At 42.1% G+C, this 13,032-nt stretch overlaps 1 protein-coding gene across 15 annotated transcripts in view; it reads right to left on the bottom strand.

The window, feature by feature from the left end:
• Window positions 1-13,032, bottom strand: part of ZNF438 (zinc finger protein 438) — a 144,476-nt gene that overhangs the window by 111,882 nt on the left and 19,562 nt on the right. For 10 of the 15 annotated variants that reach the window (XM_074358126.1, XM_074358132.1, XM_074358140.1 and 7 more), the window contains exons 3-6: window positions 12,214-12,289; window positions 9,003-9,103; window positions 8,199-8,398; window positions 65-115 (exon numbers count right to left, since the gene is read on the bottom strand). The gene's annotated coding sequence lies outside the window, so the exon portion shown is untranslated. The remainder of the gene's footprint in view (window positions 1-64; window positions 116-8,198; window positions 8,399-9,002; window positions 9,104-12,213; window positions 12,290-13,032) is intronic. The other 5 variants (XM_074358128.1, XM_074358138.1, XM_074358129.1 and 2 more) reach the window with 2 other exon arrangements.

The raw sequence follows: 13,032 nt of genomic DNA, 5'->3' as shown, positions 1-13,032 counted from the left end.
GAATCTATGGAATCAAATCATTTAATTTTCAGAAATATCTCTTCAAAAAATGCTTGTCACTTACCTATCCCCCAAGGCTCCAGCAGAGTCATACGATAAATCCTTTTAATTAGTCCTGTAACAGAACATGAAGTATTATCATAATCATATTCAGATAATCCATTTTTATCAAATATACATAAAACTGCATTCCTTTCATTCCCAAATTTCATTTTTAATTACTCTATGATATTTTTATTAAGACAACAAAAGAACCAGTTTAAGGAAGAATAATTCCATAAATGTATTACGTCTTTAGTTTAAAAATGAAGGCATGAAAAATTTAATAAAAGTTTAAAAATGAATAGAAAATGTTCTAGAAAAAAAAGAAATTCCACAATGAACAAAACTAGGGAGAATGCTTCACATTCTTTTCCATGTGCACAATGCTGTAGAAATTACTAAATAGTCACAAACAAGTGAATCATATTGAGGGCACAGCCTGTGTGAGGGGGAAACAGTAATCCAGAGTTTGGGGTTAGCGGATTTTTGGAAAGACATGAGTCTGGTAAAGTGTCCATATGTGTCAGTTTGCCTGAGACAGTCCCAACTTAAGTCCGTTATCCAAAGGTCCCACCCAGTTTATTATTTGTCCTGGATTTTCCATTTTTTAGTTTAGTTTTGTTTTTTTTTTAATGATAGCATTATAAGTCAGAGCATTTACTTCCAGGCTCTGCTATGTTCTCGTTGAGCAGTGTGGGATACATGTGCAGTGAACCCAGCTGTCAATTCAACATGTGGTTAAATACGAAAAGACCCTGAGCAGTAACATCTCTGGATGGCCTGTAACTGACACCTCATTCTCAAAGACAGCACACAAACCACTGGCAGAAAAAGGAAGTGCACTGGGACAGGAGGAGCCTAGGGACATCTGCATCCTTCAGTCTTGGGTGGAGGTGGAAGAAACAGTCAGTGCTGCTGCCCCTATGACTACCTTAAAGATACCAATTTAAGAAATGCAGAAGGAGATGTTTTATATTTTATTCTATAAAGCATGACTTTTCATTTAGATCAAATTACTGGTCTTTAATTTTGCTCAAGATACAAAGTATCTTGCTTACATAGCCAAAGTTAAGTGACAGCTGTTATTCTGTTGGCTCTATTAGCAGAAGAAATTTTTCACACTTAAATGATGCCAGCTTTTATCACGGTCAGGAGATACATCAAATAGAAATCAGTTACCTCCAATAAAGGTTTGACTGTTTTCATCCAATTCACAGATCAAAGTAAAGCTTTTAGAAGTTCATTCTATAGAACATGAAACATCTGACATTGCTGTGATTTAAACTCAGTTGGGAAGTTCAACAACAAAGATACAATTACAGTCAGTTTTCATTTTTCACAGTAATTAAGTTCCATAAAGTCACCACAAACACTGAATTAGCAAATATCAAACTATTGCTCACAGGGGAAATACACAGTTAGGTTCCTGTGAGCCTCTGGCTACATTTTCATCAAGTGATCAAACATAACTTTGTGTTATGCATGTTTCTGTATAAAGACACTTTATTTAATATACATTATTGAGTCACTGACATTGAAGTCACAGTCAACAGCACTCACTCATGCCTGAATAAAACTTATTTGAAACACGTATTTTCTCTGTAAATTACATCACATCACAGCCTTCATACACTTAGGAACAACACATAGCATTTCAACACGATGCCTGGGAGCCACTATAAACAGTGAAATCACCAACATGAAGCACAAAAATGCAACAACAAAGAAAAGTGGCGCCATGAAAAGGACACTTATTTATAGTTTGAGAGCTGAAAGAAGAAAGCCTTGCTTTACACACTCAGCTGGGAACAAGCATGTTGGGCAATCCAGATTTTTTCTTACTCGGCAAATGTCCCTGAATGACTACAAAAGTGCCAAGTGGGGATTACAAATAAATTTTTGTGAATAGGGAGAATTCACAAAATGGAATCTGTAAATAATGAAGATAGAGTGCATTTGTTTTTACAGTGATAACACATATAAATACAGATATATCAGAGAAGTTTGGAATCAGACATTCTTGTCTCACTGGACAGAGTTCTTAACATGCCAAAGAGCTCTTAACAGCAGTCCTATTCCCAGATTTCATCCAAATTCTCAAGGTAATGAAAATGGCAACCTGGTTTGAACATCACTCAGGTGATGTCTACAATATATCCCCAACATCCATCCCTGGCCTGTCACATCCACCAAGAACCACGAATTCCACCAGAATCTTGAACAAATCCAACTAACTGTTAAAGTCTACAGTGTTTTTGTCACCCTCCAAATTGTCCCCCAGTCCTAAGTTCCTCAGATTGGGTTTTATGACCAATTCCTCTCACTGCAAATGGTCCTTAACATTCAATCACTCGACAAACATTGACTAATGGTTATCTTAGGCACTATATGAAGAAACAGATGAAAAGCATAATCTTTATCCTTAAAGAAATTATAGGCTAGAGGGGGACAAACGCCAAATAAAGCTCCAGAATTGAGCTGGATGTTTAAGTGCTAAATGAGTGCAACTTACACACCGCCATGGCTGTAAAGAAAAGGAGCACCTAATCCCCAGGGACAGAAAAGGGACCAGGGCAGCAGGGAGCTGGCAGAGGCATCCCTGAGCCGTTTGGGAAGCTGAGCAGTGGAGGGGGAACGAGAAGTCTTCCAGGCAAAGAGAAAATATGCAAAGCCTCCAAAGCCCAAGAGAACTCAGGAGGGAGGCACGTCGGCACTGAAGCCGGGGAGAGAGGAGCGAGAGACCAACACCAGGCAGGCAGGCAGGCACCCGACTCCGCAGTCCTTGGCCTGTGTGGGAGCAGGTCTGGATTGTATCTGGAAGGTGTAGGAGGCCAAAGAATTTTCAGCACAGGAATAATGTGATTATAGACTTGCATATTTTTTTTTTAAATCACTCTGCAACAGTATGAAGTATAAATAAGAGAAAGTGTGAGACTGGAGACAGGACAAGCACTTTTAGAGATCATTACAGCAACATGGGTGAAAAGAAATGGCTCGAACTAAAGCAGAGACAACAGGGATGGAAAAGAAAGGATGCACTTGAGGAACGTTTAGAGTAAGGACTGCATATGGAGGTAAGGGAAAATAAGGAATCATGGTGAGTTCCAGACCTCTTACTTGAGGAAAAGGACCCTGCCATTCATTAATTTAAAAAAAAAAGGAATACAAGAGGAACAGGAAGTGTGGGTTTGAGAGGGAATTTCGAGTTTTGAAACTCAGAAAGAAAGCAGTAATTAGCAGAATCAATATTATGAGATGTCCCTGGAGAGTTTAAGGAAGCTCAGCTCTGCAGGTCCCAGCTCAGACTTACTGAATTAGAAACTGTGGGGATGGAGCCCAGGGGTCTATATTTTAATCACCCAAGTGATTCTGGTGCTAAACCCGGAGAACCACTGGTCTTGCCGAACATTACCAGCAATACTTGCAAAGGATGAGGCAATCAGATGGGCACAGATGATGACTGAAGGGGAGGTTTATTATCCAGAGGGGCAGAATCCAGATTACAGGAGATTTAAAGAATACACTGGAGGAAAAGAAATGAAACAGCACATGGAGACTCTTCTTTCACTAAGCTTGAAGAGAGAAAAGACAGATGAAAAATAAAGATGAGAAAAAAATGACTCACAGAATGAAGTCCTCCACGCGGCAGAAAAGATGCGAGCCCAGGCAGAGGAGCTGGCCTGGGAGGGGTGGCAGGCACTAGTGGCTGCCCTCCCAGTCCACTCTCCTGCTGGATAACAGGATCCTACTTTTGTTTTCCCCTGGGAGGAGGGCTGGAGGGCCACGAATCTGGAGTAGCCAAAGTCAATCACACGACTTCTATACCCCTTGCCACTGACTGGTTTAGAAATGGGATACATGATGTAAATTTGGCTAGTGAAGGCAAGGCTTCTGGGTAGGTTTTTTTCACTCTCAAAAAAAGACATAAAAGATGCTATGGCCTCAATGTTTGTGTTCCCCTAAAACCCGTATGTTAAAGCCCTAATCACAGTGTGAAGGTGTATGGAGGTGAGGTCTTTGGAGGCAATCGGGCTTAGTCAAGGTTATGAGCATGGAGCCCCATAATGGATTAATGTCCTTATAAAATAAGAAAGCTACTAGAGCTCGCTCTCTCTCTCCACTGTGAGGAAACAGGAAAAGGGCATCATCTGAAAGCTCAGAAGAATCAAATCTTCAGGCATCTTGAGATTGGACTTCCCAGACTTTAGAACTGTGAGAAATAAAACATTTGCTATGCAAGTCGCCCAGTACATAATATTTTGTTATCAGTCCAAACTAAGACAAGAGGCACCTTTTCTTATAGTCTCGGGTACTTTGCTATGAGGATAAAAATCCTGGAGCTAAAATTGCCTGCCGTCTTGAGACAAGGGACAAGGTTGAGGACAAAAGCTAACTCATCCATGATGGCAGAACAGAACGGCAGAAAGATCCCAAGAGCCTCATGACGCCAGTTCGACGCTGCATGAATCAACTAGAAAACCATCTTGCTTCCAGATTTCTAATTATATGAGATCATTACATTTACTTATTATTTAAGCTATTTACAACTGCATCTTCTGTTATTTGCCAGCCAAAAGCGTTCTGATACAGACAGACACATTTTCACTGAGATGGGTGGGGATGAAATGAACTCTGCCTACTGGAGACATGGGAAATTTGAGGGAGTTTTAGCCTGAAGTTTCACTTATTAAACAAAATGAAGCTTATATAGACCTACTTTATAAGGGGACTGGCCTTAACAGCTCTTTCCTGCTTTGAAAAAAAATCTAGTATTTCTCATAACAAAAGCTAGTAATGAAGATAATGATTGATAATTATGATGATGTAAGCTAAGCTCATAGTCATTAAAGTATTTTTAAAAGGTAGATACTTTATCCGGGTATTGTTTACGTTCAGCATTCCATTTGACTTCAAGACTGAAACCACGCCAATGTCTCCTACTTTCTGTTTATAACAATTTCCATGTCAGTTTCACTTTTTCATACTTACATAGTGTACAACACGACACAACACAGCTTAGAGAGGCATCCGTAACTTTAAAGAACAAACACTCTGAAAACCAAACAATTTATAAAAAGATTTCTGTTTTTATTTCCATATACTTTCTAAGTATGTTCCAGAAAAGAAAACAAAATTTCAACTCTATCTGTGGAATGATACCTTTGATTCCTATCAGAGGGTGAAAAATCCACATGGCAGCCACAGAGATAAACACCAGAGAAAGCATTACTTGAGCACAAATAACAAAAAGCACTAGGATTGTGGGCCTGTCCAAGCAGTCCCCAAATGGTGAAAAAAATTTTTTAAAAGTTCAATTGTCAGATTTTGAAACCCAAAATCTTTTTCCTATAGAAACAATGTTACTAGGAGTCATTCCACTACTACGCCAGTCCCTAAGTCTTATAAAACCATATGCATAGGACTATTGTGTGAATAATACTTTTTCCTTTGGAAAATACACCATTTTCTCCCTCACCCACTACCAGATCCCAGGGGACCGAGCCTTGTCATGGACTCTGCCCACCTCCCCAGCCTCATCCCTCACTAATCTCCACTCTCCCACTCTATGCGCCCATTACACCGCCCCTTGTCAACTTGTGGGGCTGTCTCCTCTCTAAATCCTTGCTTCTGGCCCTCTTCCTGGTCACCCTCACTCCGCATTCAGGTCTCAGCTGAAATTTCACTTCCGCAGGAAAGCTGTCCCTTGGCCCCACACTGAGCCGTGTGTCCCTGCTACACTGTATTGTATTCCTTTGCCAGTCTCCTTCATGGTGGGGATACATCTTATCTGTTATTATTTTAAGCCCAGAGATCAGAAGAGTGGCTGGCATTTTGAAGATGTTTAAAACATGTTTGTTTGTATGAAATGAACTTTCATAAAAGAAGGTGCTTCAAGGCCTTTAAAAAACTTAATCTATGGAATATGTAACCTGATCTATGTTCATTACTAAGGAATAAAGGAGTTTTCCAAAGAAGACGTCTCCGGTTCTGAATTTACACTTACAGATTGTGCTCCTGTCCAAGGAAGGAAGCTCACCTACCCAATTTCTTCTCCATTGCTGGTTTATAAAGTAACTTAAATGGAACAATAAAATTCTGGTGGGGGGAGGGCATAGCTCAGTGGTAGAGTGTGTGCTTAGTTAGCATGCATGAGGTCCTCCTGGGTTCAATCCCCAGTAGCTCCATTAAAAAAAAAAAAACTAGCAAACAGGAATAAGTATATTTTCTAATAATACCTTCATCTCTTTCTTGCAGATAATGTCATTCATCCTCATGGCTTTTACTTTCTGTAACTGACGAAGGGCTGATCCCCAAATTTGTATCTCTAGGCCTGCTTTTCTCTTGAGTATAAGGATCCAAATTTCCAGCTGTCTGTAATTTTCAACCTGAATGTGCCACAAGGACTTCACTCCATCTCCCAGGTTCCCCCCAACCTTCCTTCTCCTGTGTTTCCCACTGCAGATAACGACATCACCATCTGGTCCCTGGAATTTTACACTCAAGTTTCCTGACCCTTCCTACTCAAAGACTGGTCCGTGGACAAACCGTGCTGCCCACCTCCTGGAATCTTGTTAGAAACCCAGAATCTCTGGCCCGACCCCAGGCCTGCTGGCTCAGGCTCTACCTTTTAACAAAACCCCCAGGCAATTCCTATGCCCATTAAAGTTTGAGAAACACTGACCTGTAATTCCTTTTTCTCCCTAGCCCTCACACATCAACTCTGTCACTAACTCTATACACAGGAAAACAGCCCCAGTATACTCCTTCCCATCCATTTCTGGAATCACTGTCCTGGCTCAGCCACCTCCTGCTTGGAGCCCTGTGATGGTCTCTCAGTTGAACCTCTCATTTGCGGTTCTCGTCCAGAATGTCAGAAGCGACCTTCAGCCGTACAGCTATGAATTTTGAGGTAGACCATATGGTTGGCTGGCTGGAGCTGCACACACGATAAAGCGTGTCTCCTCTATGCTGTAATGGAAAATCTAGGGATGATCACAGAAGTCACAGGGGAAAGGATGCAAAACTAAAAGCAAAAAAGATCGAGAACCACCCTTCTCAATCAAGTCTTCTCGCTACCTTCTCCATCCTGACCTCAGTTTTCTTTTCCAAATACACATCTGATCCCTCTCTAAGGTCTTTCAGTGGCTTCTGAACGTACCATATTCCTCCACACCTCCGCCTTTTGGTTCATGCATCTTTCTTTTTTTTTCCTGTTGGCAAAAATCTTGCTCATCTTCTGAGGTTCCGTTCAAGAGTCACCTCACTGGGGAAGAGGTGTCTTATCTCCCCAGGCTCCTTGGTAAAGAGCTGCTTCTCCAGGCCCGCCTCCCCCAGCATCCTGTTCATTAGGCAAGCATGGCCGTCCACCCTCCCTGCCAGACCAGGACTTCCCTAAAGGCGTTCTGTATCTCAATCACTGGCAGACAGAAGATACGCAAAAAAATTTTCAGTCAATTGCCATTTCACACGTGACATCATCAAAACTACAGAATTTGTCATTGATCACTTGAGTGCGTTTATAAACCACAAAATACAAGGTACCACATACGTGCCTATGAGATGGATCATTTAGAAACTCTTTTTAAAAAATATAAACATCTCTCAAACCATATACATCCAGTCATAGTAAAAGTTCAAATATGTCTGAAGACCAAATTGACATTCACATAAATCAGCTATCCTCGGGAGCGAACCCTCCAGGGAGGCCCAGCTGTTTCCTGAGAGACACACCAGATCACTGGACACAAGAGAGTTTAGCCTTTTATGAGGACACCAGGGTGTCCAGGCTGCCAGTTGATTTTTTTAATTATACATTGTATCATAAAGATTAAAGAGTTATCTTTATATACTAAAGAAAAGTCATTTAACCTACAATTTAAAATCTTCAAATTTTCATTTTTTGCATATTACTTTTCAAATGCAGTTGACATCACACTAAATATACCAGTTTTTACGCAGCTGCACACTTTTGCCATAAATTACACTTATAATTACACTTACAGGGATCATGCTGTCCCATCATCTTGACATACTGTAGTCCATGAAAACACTCACCCAATTCCAATCATTTAGCTCAACATTTATTGTCAAGGACTATGCAGGGCTGTGAGGCACAACGACCACCCCTGATCTCAGGAGCCCCTGGACCCACTCACCCAGGACTTGGCCGCCCTGGTGCGTAGTCTGAGCGCAAGTCAGAAGGCGGCCTCCCAGCAGTGCTGACTTGGGTGGGATGCCTGCTCCCACCTGACGGCTGCTCTTGGAAGGAGAGCACTCAGGAGGAAGAGGCAAAGGATGCAGCATGGACACGGCACGAGAGTCAGAGATCACACGTCCTGTGGGTCGAAGGCAGCGGCTGGGAGGAGGTGGAGCACAAGACACAGACAAGAGCAAATGGCCCCAATTCCTCAAAAATTCGCCAGAACTGGGAGTGATTTTAATTTCCAGTACTTCTGAGCAAATAGAAGGGGTAACTCAAGTTTGACTGTAAATGCATTTCTTTGATTACCCATTTTTAGTACTAACTGCATTACTTATTATCTGCTAAAATTCTCTGTCCTCTTATGCATTAAATCTTGGCATTTCTTTCCCCATTAAGTTGGAGAGAACTGTTCAGGTATTATAGATATTAACCCTCAGTCACACTGGAGAGGAGCACTTCCCTCGTCTGTTCTGCTATTTTTCCATTGTAACGGATGATCTTTGGTGAGTTTTTCGTTGCTCCAATTCTGAGTTATCAATCTTTCACAAATCTGATGAATATTACACTCTATTTTCCACTCCTCTTTCTAAAATGTGATTTTAAACATACTTAGCTCTTGCTATCAGCTAGACCCGATGGAGGCACGATGTGCATAAACATTCACAGAGAGACATTAAACCTCCCTCTCCCAACCCTTCTCCCACCCCTTTGCTAAGACACAGCCAGGCAATCCCTTTCATCCCAACTCCTCACTCACTCTCATCCCGATTCCCTCATGGGACAAGGCCAGGAAGGGAGCGGCTGGAGCAGGTGTTCTGTGCACTGTCCTCAGAGATGGCCCCGAAACACCCACACCTTCTAGAAAAAAATTAAGAACTAGTATTTTAAGGTACATCTTAGGGACCTAATTTTAAAGTATTGCTTGCAATATTCACTGCTCTACTTTGTAAGTCCCCCAAACTAGAAATCAAATATCTGCATTTTCTTTAAGGGCCTGCCAATGCCACAGCCTTGGACTTCTTGTTATGGAAGGCAATTTTCCAACTGAGAAAAGGGCTCAGTCTGCAGCGGTTTGCAGCTGGACATGTCTGACTCCCCTGGGAGTTTGGAAGCTGGGGGGCAGGGGCACCTTTCAGATGCCACGATGAGGAAGCACACATGGCTACCAGTGGGGGACCAGGGATCCCGAGTGTTCCACAACGTCTAGGGTCATCCTACACAAAAACGGCCCATCTCCCCCCCAGAAGCCAGCAGCTACTCCGTCACTGCAGCTAGGAGCCTTACGGCCCCAAATGACCTGCTTCCCAAGTCTGGTGCAGACGAATCTCCGGACTTCCACTGTCCTATCTGCCTGCCCTCGTGCTTGTGTTACAGCGGAAGGGCCGGCCCACGGGGAGGCTGTGCGGGGCCTGGCTGGATGGGGCATCCCGTCAGCTCCTCCTGTGGGGTCTCTCATGTCACTGGCCGCCCTGGCCTGCACATGCTCACGTCACAGCTCCACAGGTTCCTGGCTCTGGCTAGTCTCTTCTAGCTCTGATCCACCAACACTGTTTCCTGTAAGATCTTAGGAAACACCTGATAAACAAACCACACTTAGAGACTGATCTTATGATGGCACAATGCGTTCTTCTTCTCAGGGAGGTTTGTATTTAAAGTCTGAACCAAAGGTACCATTTCTGAGTAGCCAAAACCTGGAAGCAACATAAATGTCCATCAACATTGGATAAAGAAGTGATGGTATATTTATACAATGGAATACTGCTCAGCCATAAAACAGAATGAATTTTTGCTGTTTGCAGCAACATGGATGGACCTAGAGGTTATCATACTAAATGAAGTAAGTCAGTGAAAGACATATTTGTATGAGATCACTTATATGTAGAATCTAAAAATAAGTGATACAAATGAACTTATTTACAAAACAGAGAGTGATTCACAGACATAGAAAACAAATTTATGGTTACCAAAGGGGAAAGGGGGAGGAATGAGTTAGAAGTTTGGGATTGGACAATACAAACTACTCTATATAAAACAGATAAACAACAAGGTCCTACTGTACAGCACAGGGAACTATACTCAATATCTTATAATAACCTATAATGACAAAGAATATGAAAAAGAATATATATATGTATAACTGAATCACTCTGCTGTACACCAGAAACTAACACAACATTGTAAATCAACTATACCTCAATCGAAATAAATAAATAAAACAAAAGGTGGGCAAAACTCTAAAAAAAAAAAAAAAGATACCACCTCTTGCCATCTCCTCTGTTACCAGCCTGGTCAACCTTTTCACATAGGTCACCACGGTAGCTTCTTAGCTAGTCTTCCTGCTTCAACCTTCCAACTTCTAGTCTGTTCTCAACAAAAAGCTGACCTAAGTGAGAGCCTGTCATTTCTTAGCCCCAAACTCTCTGATAGCTCCCTAAGAAAACAGATCATCAGAATAAAAGCTCCAACACCCTGCGAGGTTATAAACCATCTGAGGGGAGGAAAGCTGGAGGGGAATGAATCGGGGAGAAAGAACAAGAGCCACTTTGGTGATGTTAAATGTGTGATGAGACGTTCAAGTGGGGCTAACAGAGGTGCATTATCCTTAGATCCTCCGACGAGAGCTTCAGGCTTGATAAGCGGTTCTCAACTGGGGGTGATTTTGCCCCCAGGAGACACTGGGCAATGTGTGGAGACATTTCTGGCTATCACACCGGGGACAGAGGGGGTGCTCCTGGTATCTAGTGGGTGGAGGTCAGAGACGCTGCTCGCCATCCCGCCACTCACAGGACAGCCAGGCTAAACCTTCAGGACTCCTCACTCAGAAGTCAGGCAGAACCAACCTGGGAGATGGAAGAACTGACATGGAAGACTGAAAGGATCAGTCAGGATGGGAAAAGGAGAACCAGGAGAGGGTGGTGTGACACAGGCCAAGAGGAGGGTGTCCCTGAATGGAAGCCGTGGTCAACTGTGGTCAACTGCGTGGAGGATGGCGAAGATGTCAAGTACCGCCGGTGGGTAAGAGGCTGGAAACAATGGAGGAGGCATGCTGCGCGGAGTGAGATAAAAGAGACACGTGGGAAGGCGGCTGAGCAATTCTGAGGCTGCTGAGTATATCATTAAAGCAAAACCAACTGGCAGGTAGTCGGGCTCATCCAGCCCTGAGCTTTTGCCAGACAGGAGAGATCAAAGAGGTGCAGAGGAAGGGAGAGAATCTGCAGGAGAGTCATTTGAACCAGGGCAGGAGGAGGATGGATAAGGAAGGAACTGATGACAGGAGGGAACTAATAAATACAGAAAAATGGGGGAGGGAGTTAATGAATTAAAATCTGAGGTGTCATAAACATTTTCCCACATTAATAAATATAATTTTCTATCATGCTTTTAATTGCTTCATAATAGTATGGCCCATTTCTTGAGATTACTAAAGTAAATGTGATTTTACTTTGATAAGAAAGAGCTATTCACTACTTGAATACTGCTAAGCATCTTACTTACTCTTCCAGACCAAGATCAAATGGCATTTGTGGAAAAGACCACGTTAACATGAAAGACCTGGGTTAACATATTAGCTCTTTCATTTACTAATGCTGCGACATTTGGACAATTTATCTAACTTCTCTGAACCTAAATCTCTTAATCTAATTAACAGATTGTGGGAAGCAGAATAATGATGCCTCCCCCAAGGAGATCCGCATCCTAATCGCTGAGATCTGTGAATGCGGTCGGTTACATGACAAAGAGGAACTAAAACTGCAAGTGGAATTAAGGTTGCTAATCAACTGATAAGGAGAGTATCCTGGATTATTGAGATGGGTCCTCAAAGGAAGAAGAGGGATGCAGAGGAGTCAGAACCAGAGAAACATCATGTAAGACTCAACCTGCAATTGCTGACTTTAAAAATGGAAGGAGGCCACGAGCTGAGAAGGTGTGAGCAGCCTCTCGTAGACGGAAAAGACAAGAAAACTTACCTCCCCAAAGCCTCCAGAAAGGAACTCAGCCCTTCCAACACTCAGGAAGACCCATTTTGGACTCTGACTTCCAGAACTGTGAAATAATAAACATGTGCTGTTTCAAGCCATGAAGTGTTTGTTCATTTGTTACAGCAGCAACAGGAAACTAATACACAAGTAAAGCAAAACATCTTCATAAACTGTTGGGCAGATTAACCAAGATAACTCACATATGGTACTAGTACAGAATGCATTTAAGTGGCTGCTATTGGTATTATCAGCGCTAATACCATCAATAGAGCTAAAACCAACAGTTGTCAACACAAAGAACTCAGTTCCTGAGCTTACTCAACTCTGTGACCTAAGATATCTCGGTTACCCTCTGTAGGACTCCGTGTTCTCACTTATAACACAATATGAGGGAGCCAAGGAGACATGACTTCTAAAATTTCTTCCAGCTCTAAAATTTTATGATTCTAAAATCTAATTCCTTAATGACACATTCTACTTATTGCTAATTAACCGAATCAGAAAATCCTATTAAATAAAAAATAGCAAGCCAAGCAGTTTTCATTTTACACTTCAACATTTTCAATATTTTACATTGCTGAGTTATAGCCTTATAAAGTGGAGTCGTGGCAGAAAACCCACAGGCCTGCAAGCAAGGAAAAATATCTAAGTTATCCTGCTACTGTGTAAAAGCCTTTCAGTCAGACCACAACATTATTCGTATCTTCTCAAAATAGCTCAAAGCATATTCCCACATGTTACCTCATTTATTCTTTTTTTAACAGCTTTATTGAGATATAACTCACCTATCATAACAATTCACCCTTT

The sequence above is a fragment of the Camelus bactrianus genome, chromosome 35 (genome assembly GCF_048773025.1).
Source record: "Camelus bactrianus isolate YW-2024 breed Bactrian camel chromosome 35, ASM4877302v1, whole genome shotgun sequence".
Lineage (NCBI taxonomy): Eukaryota > Metazoa > Chordata > Mammalia > Artiodactyla > Camelidae > Camelus > Camelus bactrianus.
This window is presented reverse-complemented; position numbering and strand designations above follow the sequence as displayed.